The sequence below is a fragment of the Vanessa atalanta genome, chromosome 2 (assembly GCF_905147765.1).
Source record: "Vanessa atalanta chromosome 2, ilVanAtal1.2, whole genome shotgun sequence".
NCBI classification, from domain to species: Eukaryota; Metazoa; Arthropoda; class Insecta; order Lepidoptera; family Nymphalidae; genus Vanessa; species Vanessa atalanta.
The window spans coordinates 14,488,775-14,502,872 of NC_061872.1; the positions used below are offsets into that span (position 1 = coordinate 14,488,775).

At 34.7% G+C, this 14,098-nt stretch overlaps 2 protein-coding genes across 2 annotated transcripts in view; one reads left to right on the forward strand and one right to left on the reverse strand.

Annotated features, from left to right (window-relative positions):
* Positions 1-11,933, reverse strand: part of LOC125073408 (FMRFamide receptor-like) — a 77,898-nt gene extending 65,965 nt beyond the window's left edge. The window contains exon 1 of the mRNA XM_047684229.1: positions 11,600-11,933. The gene's annotated coding sequence lies outside the window, so the exon portion shown is untranslated. The remainder of the gene's footprint in view (positions 1-11,599) is intronic.
* Positions 1-14,098, forward strand: part of LOC125069701 (chymotrypsin BII-like) — a 139,194-nt gene that overhangs the window by 63,839 nt on the left and 61,257 nt on the right. The gene's annotated exons all lie outside the window — the stretch shown is intronic.

The following is a 14,098-nucleotide window of genomic DNA, read 5'->3' on the forward strand; positions in this document are numbered from 1 at the left end:
GACGTAGACATTAATGTCTAGTGTTAATGATTGTAGCTGTGGTTTGATCCCGATGCCCTTAGGATTCTGTAGTGTCAGAAATATAATAGGGTACATTATATCAGTTGTTTTGATTTATATTAAAATATTTCTAAGAATACCTATGATGCTAGACAGTTCCAGGAATCGAGCATTCGAAAACGCAGCAGCACCGAAACTTTTCGCATCAGAAACATTTGTCGGACTCATCGCAAAAAAGGTACTCACAAAGTTTTACATTTGTATGTGTCAAAACAATTTTAGTTCCTTGTACTGGGGAACATAACGAGGGTAAGTAAATTAAGAAGTTAAATGTTTGAAACATATATACATTATAATACTTTAAGCGTTACGCACAGTGAGATTAATGAAAACAATAATATTTTTCTCGCATGATCTTTTTCGGGTTTACCAAACCACATTTGTCTCTAATTATTAACTTATTTTATTTAAAAAAAACTATTAAAAACTGCAACGCATAAATAAGGCGTGTTTATTGCAATGCCGACGGTACCTTCGGACAGGTTTGAGTTGACGTCATACGGAATTAAGATCCTGCCCCACCAGAATTTGGAACAAGTAATACATGATATAATGTGATATTTTTATTATTCGTATTTTTTATGTGATTAAAGGTTGACATTTAAAATTTGCTCTCAGCGCGAAGCCATTACATCGAAGCCGACCACGGTTGCGGTTTGAATGTAAGGCATATTCTGATTTACGAAATAGGTTATTATTATTCAAATGTATTTAAATAACTTTTTTTACATTATTCAAGAACTAGATTTTGCGATTTTTATCATTGACGAGCGAGATTAAGGTCACTTGCGATATAAATTATTAATGTCTCAGGGCTGTGGTAAATACTTTTTTTGACCACGTATTAACGTATTATTATTATTGTATCGTTTATAATTAAAACTGCTTGGTCTGTCTAGTAATAAGCTACTAACTAGTGTGAGTTCCTAAACATAAACGTAAGGATTTAACAAAAATGATTTAATGACTTAACAAAATGGCTTATGACGAATTCTGACTATTCATGGGTCCTAAAAAAACTACGACCTACGAATCTAGGGTGGTATTCATATGATCTGAGAATGTAAGGAATTCGTGTAGCTTTTATTACATTACAAGCATCTCTCCCAAGGAGATTTATTCCGAATTGTATTAAGATACTAGAACAAAAACGCAGTCTTGGCGAGTCCTTGACGTTCGAGTGAAGTAAGACGGCCTTCTCAGGGATTCAAAGGTGAACCGTTTGGCATTTGTTCGAAAACTCGGGCGAACGAGTTTAGTTGATAAGACATTTCAGTTGTTTTACGACGCCTGCTTTCGTAGTTTCTTTAGTCTCGTGATAGTAGTCGTGTTGGTAGCTAGTTGTTATTCCAAGTTGGACTTCTGTAATATATGGGATTTTTATTTCAACTGTGATATTGGTCATGTTACCGACCTGTGTGTGATCTCACTTTTTTTCCAGATCAATTAAAATATTCTGAGGTTATTTATTCGACGTTATTGTTAAATTAATAGAACTATTTTGAATAAATTACGATATGTTATTTATGTAAGTAAATCCAATGGAGCGAACGAAAAAAAATTAGTTTGCATTAAAATGATATGTAAATTATTCTATAATTGTTTAGTTTTTATGAGTTATATTCTGTGAATATTTTCGGCCTCAAAAAATACTTGATTAGTTTCTTAATTTACATAAAGTTTATAACATGGATATAAATTACATATTTGAAGTAGCAAAAACTTGCCTACATGATGATGAGGAACTTGTAAATTATTAATATTAATTATTGTTTCAATACATCCTCTAGGATATAAATCAAACTCTGCGTTGACATAATTAGTACCTCGTATCGATTCTTAATACTATTATTAATATTGTTTTGTGATCTACGACGGTCTATAGCTTCATTAACATAATAATTGTTTTTTTTTTTATTTATTGTCTCTATAAGGTCTTTAAACGTTTTATCGAAAACAGATCGAAGTTCATAAATACACTTTTTTTACACTCGATCTTATTACTTGACGAGTACGAAGTATCAAGAATTTAATCGAAGTAAGTAAGGTCATGTTTATGTAAAAAAATACTTTCTGTAGACATATACAGCGAACTTACAAAGTTTGCACAAAAGTGTTTAACTGAAGAGTTTGTTCAAAGTTCACTTTATGTAAGTAAAAAGTACTCGGTGTAACTGGACGATTTGTAAAGATAAAGAGACTTGGGAATCGCCGCACGTCGTTTTTTTTTATTTTATGGGTCACTATTGGTATGTAAATTCCATAATTAACTGAGCGGAATCGAGTATGTATGTTGTTTAATCAGAAATGTGTTTAAATTTTAATTAAAAAAGTTTAAGCTAACTTGATTAATATAAATCTTACGGGAGTTTCCTCATCGCAAAGGTCACCGAAGCCGCAGACACGCCGCGCGCCGCCCGGGCACATCATTTAGCATTCATTAACCAGTTTGGGCGAAGAACATTATGTTTTGGGAGAGTCATTAATAAGGCTTAACGTCACGCGAGTCATGCGCGAGTTATCTTAAGCTAGGTATTTAATTAACGAATAATAAATTATTTATGTTTTATATTTTATTGCGTTTATAACTTATTATTGCCCTTTGAACATCTTAAAAATATGACTCACTTCCAGCCGTCTATACGCTTAGATCATTTTTTTAGCAACTAATTTTATTGTACGTAATTCAAAAGGAAGGTTTATAGGTATAACGCGTGCATATGATAAACAAAGTATAGAATTTACACTTGTCTAGCCCGAAAAAAGGAGATTTTTTTCTTTTCATGTTCGCTCTTCAATCTAATATTTGTATAAAGACGCTGCACTCTATTGCGTGAAGCTGGGTCGGGGAGCTAGTTAACAATAAATTGAATGTTATCGAACGAAACAGCTTTTAATTTGTGTTTAAAATTATATCGTTTCGCTGACGAACAACATTGTGGGCACCTGTGTGTGTCGAATGACATTTTGACTCATGAGCATCAAATATCGCCACTACGGTAAATAAGAAACCCTCCGACCTTTCTCCTTGAAAATATTTTTAGTCGAACTTAGAGGGACTGTTAAGTGGCTGCTAAATCAATTTATTTAATGAAGATAATCGTCTACATTTTAAGTAAAAAAAAACACTGAAAATGTTTGTAGCGTTAGGGAGGTTAAAATATTTATACATGCAAATGAAATCCATTAAAATGTGCGAAGTCTACGCTTCGCCTTTCCCACGTTATTTTTACTGGAGAGAGCTGCATTTATCCGTTTGTATGTTAAGCCCGGTTACATATAATAAAGCTTCTATCAAATCAAGTCACGGCTACACAGATATTGATTAGAGAACCGAACTGTTACAGTGAACACAACACTTTAACTGAAAATAATTTGATCAAGTCTGAGTTTCAATTTTTCCGTCCCATACCACTCTGTGAAGGGAAACTTCGTTAAAGACTACAGAACAGCAATTATAAACTCTAAATGCATATTTAGAAAAGCGGCTGCTTGGTCGTTGAGTTCTTGAATTCATGTACATATATTTATGTCGGAAATTCGCAATTTCTAAGGACTAGGACATGTACATGTACAATTATACCACGCTTGTGAAATAAGTTTCAAATACCGCGGAGGCATACTAGAAGCTTTACGTTCATGAACATGTTCCTTGTTCCTGATAATACTTACTTAAAAAACGATTGCGCCTTTAAACAGGAGTACATCAATAAGGTTTTGCATAAAGGTTTAAAATTCAAAGTAAAGTAAAGTAACGGCGTGCAAATGTCTCGATGGTCTCTCGATCTCGATTGTCGAAGGCAATTCAATGCGGGTTGCCTCACGTCATTCAAATGGAAAGTTTACATTTCACAACAGGCAGGTTACCTTTGATGTTTTGACCGCAGAGGACGATAAATAAACACATATTTTATATTGGTTCCAACCACTGAGCCATCTCTGTTCACTTATTACTGACTCGTGGAAAAATGTATTCATATACCTACATATTAAACACAAAATTAATTCAAACAATCAAAATATGTAGATTTTTTTAGTAATTATATTAAATTGCGGCGTTTATCGATGTTGCGATTGGATTTATCAATTTTGTTTTGTATTATATTTAATTATTTAATAGCAGGCTGCGGCGCGCGGTTTTTATCGCGCTATAATTTGATTGTACATGTATGATATTCAAACACTTGGTGACCTTTAGTATTGCTATATCGATTGACTTTTATGGTTACTGTGTATGTACACTCACGATAGAAATCAACGCTTCCGGTCGAGGCTTGCTACCACTACTCAGTACATACACATATCTGTGAACACAATAGTGTTCCGAAATTCCAATTGTATAATTTAAATTTCAAAACGCAGCGAACCAAACGTTGACGCGATTCAAAAAATGTGTTTCCATACAGATTTAAGTAATATATATATTTATTACAAATATTTGGTGAATTTTATTACGCTTTTACAGTTACCGTTCCGCTCATCAGGCCCAGTGTGGGTACGGTATGGTAGATCCTGAGATTGGAGGGTTTAAACTTGCAACGTGTCCAGCTTTGTATTTATTGTAGATTTGAGATAAATACTTACAAAACACAGATTGTCCTCCGGGGTGTGGCTGAACATTAGGCTAAAAGTACGTGGCATTTGTGTAAATATTCCGACGCTCACCGGCGTTACAGAGTCAATAATTAGTAACTTTTAAAGCCACCTGAATGGTAACTGCCAATTAAAACGCATTGTTTGAGAATGAGCGTTCATTATATTGCTTAAGCGTGACCACGCTGCTAATATTAGATAATTATTTAAATCTGTCTGCATGTCTCGCCATTGTATCGCTGCCAACGCATATTAGACTATTATGTCGCTTGTATGACGTTGTGTTATCGTCCGCCTCAGCACGGGCTATTGAGAGGCGAGGCTGCTTGAAAGCCAAATTTTGAGAAAAACTACTATTGTGATTCATTTTATCATTTTTATACTTGTCGATAACTTATCAATTCGCGATGTGCATACATTTTCGAAACGTCTGCGATACATGTACAAAGATGATAGATGGAGTATGGTTTCAGTATGTTTTATACTATGTATGTATGTTCGTCTGTTCTCTCATGTCTTCTAAGGCACTTATCGTAATTTGTCAAATGGGGTCTCGTTGAAAGGGTTTTGGTCATCTGCTGGCTGCGAGCTACTTGAAATCGCTACTCGAAATTTCATAAAATAGTGCTTCTAGAAAACATAAGGCACTGTATTTAAAAATAAATATTTGGAATTAACATGATAATCTCAATAGCCTTAAATATGCTACAATGTAATGCTGAGTAAGCGAACCCTGCGACCTTTCCGAAGTCGGGAATTTCTTTTTAAATTTTGGGGTTTTTATAATCTTTCGCGAAACTTTTATAATTTTGTACTGTTCCAGTATGAGTTTAGGGCGATCAAACATACTCTTCAGCTCTGTATAACAGAATAGGTTGCTTTTTCGATTCCAGTACACATATTCTAGATTCTTGGGAGTCGTATGAGGTGCGATTGTAGTGGAAACAGACGTCAGACACACATGAGATGGAAATATTGTCAATTTTCTGTCTGTGGACGCTTCGTTTGTATAATATATGTTCTGAATACAAATAGAGGGTACACGTTGACGTAAGAAACACAGTAAAAATACTTTAATTCTAACTACTACTAATTTGTTCTTATCTTTACTAATAACTGAAGAAACTATTATTTGTAATGCTTGACTGAGAAAATGACTAAAGTAATATTAATGAAGTTTATACTAAAATATGCGTCGCGTTTCGGAAAGCGTTTTAGTACGAGTATATAATATTGTTACATAAGTAGTCGCGCTCCGCAGACTCACCCGCTTTATATTTAGACAATTGACGTGACAAGCCTTCAGGCAAGAACACGATATTCATATCGTGTTCTTGTAAGCTGTTAATTATGCTAAAAATGTAATTAATCTCAAGTTCCTTTGATAATAAATAGATCCATCCAAGATTGCTATAAAATCTCACCGCATGTAGGTATGTATATCAACACGAACAGCGCGCTGAAAAAGGTCAAAAATCAGGGAGCAACATGCTCAGCCGTGGAACCTTTGCGATCTGCCACAGTTACATGCGAGCAATGATTTTAGTCCAAACCCAAAAAAATCGCCCAATGATTCGGCACCCTTCGGCTTGGACTTTGCTATTATAATTTTTTGATGTAACTGTTTGACATTATAGCGGTAGTACTTGTATTAATTATTATGATTCAACTCAAACTCAACTCAAACTCAAATTCCTTTATTCAATATAGAAGTATTACACTTTCTTATTGATTGTCAAGTTAAACACTACCACCGGTTCGGAAAAGAAAACACCCTGACCTGAGAAGAACCGGCGAAAGAAACTCAGCGGGACTTTTTTTTTTTTTTTACGTCAAATTAATTATATACATAATTATATATGAGTAGAAACAGCCAGGAGGCGATCGTTTCATTCCCAAGGTGTGCTATCAAACATAAACTCACTAATTGTATAGTAACCTTTCGCACACAAGCGTTCCTTAACAATTTTTTTAAATTTCGCAACAGAAGCATTTTGAACGCTTTCTGGGATCCTGTTGTAGAAGCGTATACATTGCCCCACAAAAGAGTTACTGACTCTATGCAGTCGAGTAACAGGAGTAACAAGATTGTGTTTGTTCCTTGTACCAACGTTATGAGAATCACATTTTCTCATAAAAACATTAATATTTTTCCGTACATACAAAACATTACAGAATATATATTGAGAAGCAACAGTCAATATCTTAATTTCTTTAAATTTATACCTCAAAGATTCCTTGGCTCCCAGGTTATAGATTGCGCGAATAGCCCGATTCTATTCGTGACAGACATACAGACGGCAAACACATAGTTAGAAGTCCACTAGTGAAGTCTTTGTATGATAAATATGATATTACTATATCACCTCAATATCACAACATTTTTATGGGAAGATTTCGTCTCATATGAATCCCGTTGAACAAGAGTCGCGGTCTCGGATAATTATTTAATCTTTATCTTAATTATAGTCATGTAAATTAAAACGTACACAATAATCTCGTCACTCAAGTTAAGTGACATGCGAATTTTTTGTCACTTTCAAACCAAACTCAGCGTCCTTGACATTGTCTGTATCGTTTGTATGAACTTGTTGAATACAAATCAAGTTTAAAATTCATTATTATTTTTTATAACTGAAAGGTGTTTTTAATTATCTCAAATACACATACTATGATGATAAAAATGTTGTTTGTCATACATTCAGTAAAAAGGTAGATTGTGTCAATAGTTGGTAAATTGTTACGTTCACCTCGGCTTTCGGTCTCGACGTTCTGGGTATCTACCCAGACGGTATTATACAAAGCCCGTGAACGTGTGTGTGTGTGTGGGGTATCTACCCCACACACACACACACGTTCCCTAAGCCACACGTAGCCTAAATTGCTAGTCAGTTTTATGGTAACGCTTACCAACAGATAACACATTTTCACGTCTGACTTTTGTAAAATGAAAAAGGGTTTTTATCGCTACATAATTATGAATCACGTCTGGTACATGTATAATTATTCAGTACATAACCAGTTATCGCTTAGTCGACGGCTACGCTTTGATTAAAATAATTCTTATATAAATAGATGTTGAACGATATCTTCCGTGTAGAATATTTAAATGGAAATTGGCTTGTGAACGAAATCCCATCAAAGGCACTCGTAGCGTTTTGCTTTACACTCATACGTACTGATAGCAAAAGATACACCCGAGGTACAATAATTAATATTCAAATAAGGTCCGTGTTAAACTAGTCTCATAATTAGTTTACTAACACACAAAACTACTAACCTGTTTGATATGGAACTTTCAGATAGTCTATCGGCCCGACATAATCTGTGTAGTATACTGACATTATATACATAGGTATATATATATTTAAATATAGCTTAATGTATGCAATATATTCGAAAAGAAAATTATTGGCTTGGGCAGTTTCCGACAAACGCCATGGAGGCGCGGTTTGCGGTTGACGGCATTAGTACGGCGCGGGCGGATACGTCCCTCAACTGGGTAGTGATAATATTAATTTGTAATATTAATATTAGTCCTGCAAAGTCAAGACGGGAAGATAGTAGGTATTAAGCATAATGGATTATAAAAGAAAGATACTAAGTTTCGGTCATCCGGGTGGCAATTGAGTCCTACATTTCACTGTTGTTTCTGTTTAATTGTAGTCAGTTTTATTACCTAGAATTAGTTCGAGCGCCGCCGCCTATCTCTGCCCGCATCAGCCAGCCTTTCCGTAGCTACCATCACGCCACCCTCCGATTAGGTACTCACACGTCACGTATAGATTATAACAAATGGTAATATTTGTGAATTTAGTGTTAATTTAATTTACATGAGGCACACATTTACAAGATAAGATAAGGTCGTGTGGAGTTCAGCGGTGTTATGAGGACCTTTGGCCGTAAGTGGGACATTTACTTTTTACGTACTTACAAGGCTATATTATATATATTTGACGACCTCCGTGGTCGAGTAGTGTTTTTCATGGGTTTTCATGGATTCCCGGCCGAGTCGATGTAGAAAAAGTTCATATGTTCTATGTTGTCTTGGGTCTATGGGTGTATGTGGTATCGTTGTTACTTCTGATTTTCCATAACATAAGTGCTTTAGCTACTTACATTGGGATCAGAGTAATGTATGTGATTTTGTCCAATATTCATTTATTTATTATATATTCATAATTCGTCACACAAGTGACGTTTGTGGCGCATTGAAGATGGTTACGCTTAATTGTTTTACGGCGGCAATGTCTACCACTGTCGACCACTTACCATTCGGTGGCCCGTATGCCCGACCGCTTAATGATACAGTCATTCAAACTGCGAGTCCATTTCAGTTTAGATTGTTTGCCGCTTGTGTACTTTTAACACTGTCATTTTTGTCACAAATATTGTGTATTGTGAGACATCTAATGTTAATAGCCCTAAATATACGCAGCACTATATTCAATGAAACTTGCAAACATCAAATAATAATTATGTAAAAATCTTCCGTAACGCGATTAAACGAAATCCTTTTCATTGTATTATTCGTTACGAATAATTGTTTGACAGATCATTATTGCTCTTGTTGTTATAGTTGGTGTGATTAGTAATTCAAAAATCCAACACCTGACACGAGTTTCTGAAGCGCGGAACATTCCGTAGAGCTTTACATTTTAAACTTTATTAAAATTCTCTCCCGCTCAAGATTCCCAGACAATTGCATTTCGCGTTCAAATTGCTTAAGTGGGGCAGTTTTTATACTTTTTAAATTCTCTTTTCGTCGATTCATTTTTCATTAAGCTCGGTTGCAACAGATTGTAAGTTTAATCACTTTGTATTATTTGTTTGTACGAGTCCCTTACCGCGAAATTGGAACGAAGACATCCTATTATACGTTACGTTACGTTACGTATTTCAGGCAGGCTACCTGGTTAATAAAGATACAAGGGTTAGTTATGCTTCTATTATACGTACATGTGACGTTTTCATACGAGTTTTAGGTAACGGCTTTTGATATATTTTAATAAGTATATGCGGAGGTTTAACATATTACCAGTTTTTGGTCAGAGCGATGACCACCTGACCTCAGGCAGCAGTCAAGGGCGAGTCGCGAACACGTTAGATGAAAACACTCGCTGATTGACTGATCGAAGTGTTAACATGGCTAAAATATGCGAGAGGATAAAATTAATTTTACCTCCATTTGATCATAATTGTCGAATAGGACCGGTTCGTCTTGAATATTTCGGATATTGTTGCCAGCGAACTTTTATCTCTATTATAGATAAAACAATGTATTTAATTTCACGGAATTGATTAATTATACTTCGCCATTTGTTTTTAAAGAAAAATAAAAGTATATATTAAAAAATATCTTATAGTGTGTCATCATTGTTAGTGTAAAGGATTGTGGAAAATTTTAGTTGAATATTAATTTACGGTATTTAGAAATGAGTTTGGAACTTCTAGAATTATGAGTCAATTTTTCACACATTGTTCTATTGTAGCGGATTTCACTTCAGCTGACCGGATTAGTCTACACTGGATCAACAAAAGTTGAGAGATCATTTATCGAATCCATTTTGGTATATTTAATTTGTTTGAAACATTGTGGTTCAAATCGGTTTTGATATACCAGGACGATTTAAATATATTCTGTTAGTTTCAGTAGATTCCTTGTTAGTTTAAAAAACACAAATGTTATACGCTGGTTTTTATAAACTCACAATCATTACTGTGGTTATCAGAAATTATTCAGAATATTTTGACCTTTACGAAGATATATTGCAAAGGTAATATCAACAAAGGGGTTTTAAACTAGAAAAGTTGGCGAAACGCGATAAAGAATTATCAAAGTTGGAGCCTCGAGTGTCTGGTCTCGTTCTTGAGTGGGCTCGGTTAGTATTCGGTGATGTGAGGGAAAGTGTATTTACACCAACTTTGCGATAACACTCCACTGAAGTTATGCGAGAAGTGTTTGCGTTAAATGTTTTATTTCGCTTTCTCCTGTATTTTTTTCGCTCTTAGTAGTGTGTATGCATGTGTGTGTAAATTATGTAAAGACGAGAGACGGAATGATAGGATCCTACAACGGCGTTGGTCATTGTGATCTTTTTATATAACAATTATTAAAAATTTCAGCATTTTATTTAATTTAAACAAAACATACGTCTTAAAATTAGTGACATGTTTATATATAAAGCTTTAATATAATATTTACGATTTCTTATCAGTTAGTCATGACAATCTAAAATTCAGAAAAAAGCTAAAATATATTTGGATTAATTCGGTACACTTAAAACAAAGCGCTGTTTGGAAAGTATGGCTTCATTAAAAACCATGGATACAGGTGTTAATGTCGTAGATAAAATGAGATCTTTTGATGGTCAAAAAATATATGAAGACCTGGATATCTTCTGCAAACAGCATTACCGCAGTTAAATCCAGCGCGACGCCGAGTTAATTCAAATATATTTTAGCTTTTTTCTGATTTTTAGATTGTCACGACTAACTGATAAGAGATCGTAAATATTATATTAAAGCTTTATATATAAGTATGCAATTAATTTTTGGGTCGTATTTTTGTTAAGTTTAAATAAAATTTAGCAATTTTTGATGATATGATAAGTTGTAAATGATTTCTAAAGTCCTTTAAAAGTAGTAAAAAGCAAAGGGCACGGCAGACATATTATAAAGAAAATTGGAAATATTGAAAACCTCATCAATACGACAAATCCTGCCGATCTTATGAAGCCGTAGGTTGATTGTTTTAACATTTGGACAACTCTATCGATAAAATATCCACGATGACTGTTGATTATTGAAGATTTGCTCATACATTGGTAGTATTTAAACGCTTACGTTTAAGATATATTTAATACCTAATGACAGCGAAGCACCCAACTATAACATTGTTTAACTTAATTTAATAATTTATGTAAATAATATTATTATTACTTACGTGTTTATACAATAGATGAGTCAATAACAATACGAGATCGATTAACTACTCACTAAAAGTCACAACACGTAACGGTAGATTAATAATTATATCATTACACTTAAATTATTATCATTGAACATATTTTATATGTTCAAATTTCCTGGCATCCTCTGGCACTTTCACAACTTGAAATTCAAGAACGTAAGTATTTTTTTTGTTGTCACATTCAACAATTAGTTATACACAAAGTTAGTTCGCTGGAGTTTTCCCGCGTAGTCGCGTGCTAGTGCAAGCTACGTTGCGCGCGGATGCGAACGGTCGCTCGCTCAGCGCGCTACTGGCTACTGCTGCGTGCGACGCCGCGCGTAACTTGTGACGCTACGGTGACAGCTACGCCTTGTCACGGTGTCACGGTGTCCCGCCGTTTGAATTGTTATTATTTTTGAGATGGGAATTAATTTAATCTAATGCATAAGCATGAAAATACAACGAGTAGCTCAGTACAACAAGTCACACATCGGAGCAAGTTAAGATTAGTCGGCGTGTAATAAGCGCACGGTCGATGGAGTCGTCGATTACTCTGAATATTAAAATATTTTTTCTTAATATTTATTTAGGGTATTTCCCTAAATTAGTGCATTAGTTAGCATGATAAAGAGAACGACGGTAGGATGTAGAGTTTTAGTATTCCCCGATAAGAGGGTTTTTGCGTATTTGTCATAAGTTTATCAGTGCTCACAAAACTGCCCGAATACTGTTTTCTCGCTTCGACACCTTATTCATGTTAGTAACATAGAGCAATAGCTATAAATAAATTTAGAAAATAAATAAACTCAAGGCAAAATAAAAATATATAATTCGGATATCGTGAAAATATATCAGCCCAGTACCAGGTCACAGTTGGTATCGTAGGAAAACTATAAAAATGGTCATTTAGTTTTAGTAATGTATTCTTACCAAATACAGTATAAAACGCATCGCCGCGTCGCTCTCGAGTGTGTGGGTACTGTGCGCGGTGTTTGGTTGTGACGGAACTTAATTCCCTTGGTACACCACCGACATTTGTTACACAGGTGAGTTATGTTCATTATCATATTTTGTTTATTATAATTGATAAAGAGATGTTTATATGTGATCCAATTACAATAAATAAAAAAAAAAAACTTTTCATAAAAAGGTAATTTATATTTTAGCCTTGAATATCAGGGTTGTACTATTTCTTTAAATTTAAATTGAACCGAACGGGAAGTATTCTCTGAACAAAGTCGGGCAGCTCGAGCTATTTTGGATAACAATAAATTATACGATTCTAGTTTAAATATAATTCAAAATATTTCATTTGTAGTGACGTCGCTTACTATGTTATCTTCTGCTAAAGAAGGTTTACATTATCGCCGGTAATTAAACACAGAAATTCTGTAAAGTTCCAATTTTAAGTTCACAGCGACGACGTGCTGCTAATGTCAACTATTTCGGTTTAATTTACGTTTTTATCGTTATCACGCGGCGATACGGACGCGTCGGTTTCGTGATTATTTGAATCGCACTCTTGTTGACTTAGGACGTTGTACGAGTGGTTATATATTATAGTTTATAGATAATTAACGAACGTGACACCGGAACATTCGGCAATTTAGCAACGACCTGTAAATTTTCCACCACAGATGGGAAAGACATCTTCTCTGAAGATGATGGTTTGGGAGCACATAAACGCTAATCCAGTTTTATACAGGTTTCCTCACTAGTACAAGTTAAATCCGCGAGTTCGATCGACTGGGGCATCTCGGCGCTCAGTTATGTGATATGTTTTTGTAAATGATGATGTGTTTCAGATAGACATATCAATCTCAGAACTTGAGACATTAAGTATCAGTGCTCCGCGCCGGTGAGCGATACGTCCCGATTAATTCCATTGGCTTTTAAATTCAACGTCAACATTTGTTCTATGCTTATATTGAATAATACGATTCTTAGAAATGACAGTGTTATTCAATTACAGTCAATAGACACATCCACAGTAATATCAACGATTTCTACCGCCTCGTGGTCTAGCGACTAGCTCTATAAGATTATACATATAGTTCAACGGGACTAAAGGACAGGGAATTTAGGATAAGGAAATGTTTATAAACATTGTTTACTTCTAAATGCCTCGGAAAGCACCTAAACTGTTGGCCCCGCGGCGGAACCGGTCCGGTTTCATTGACTGACACCGACTCCAAAACTTACAATAATTGTAACTACATTATATTATGGTAAATCGACTTTAAAGTATTCTAATATTTTTCATATCATTTTACTTCGGAGAACTCTAAAATGTATTTTGATCATTGTTTATTCATAGGTTTGTGTTGAGTTAGATTTAAAGTGGGTTATAAAGTGGTGGTAGGTACCTACCTATCTTCTCGCATGGTGAACTCATAGATCGTACCTACATATTGATGTGTAGAACAATTAAGTTGATTATTAAGTTGTAGAAGAATACGCAATTGTTTTTTTACTTTTTAGTGCATATTA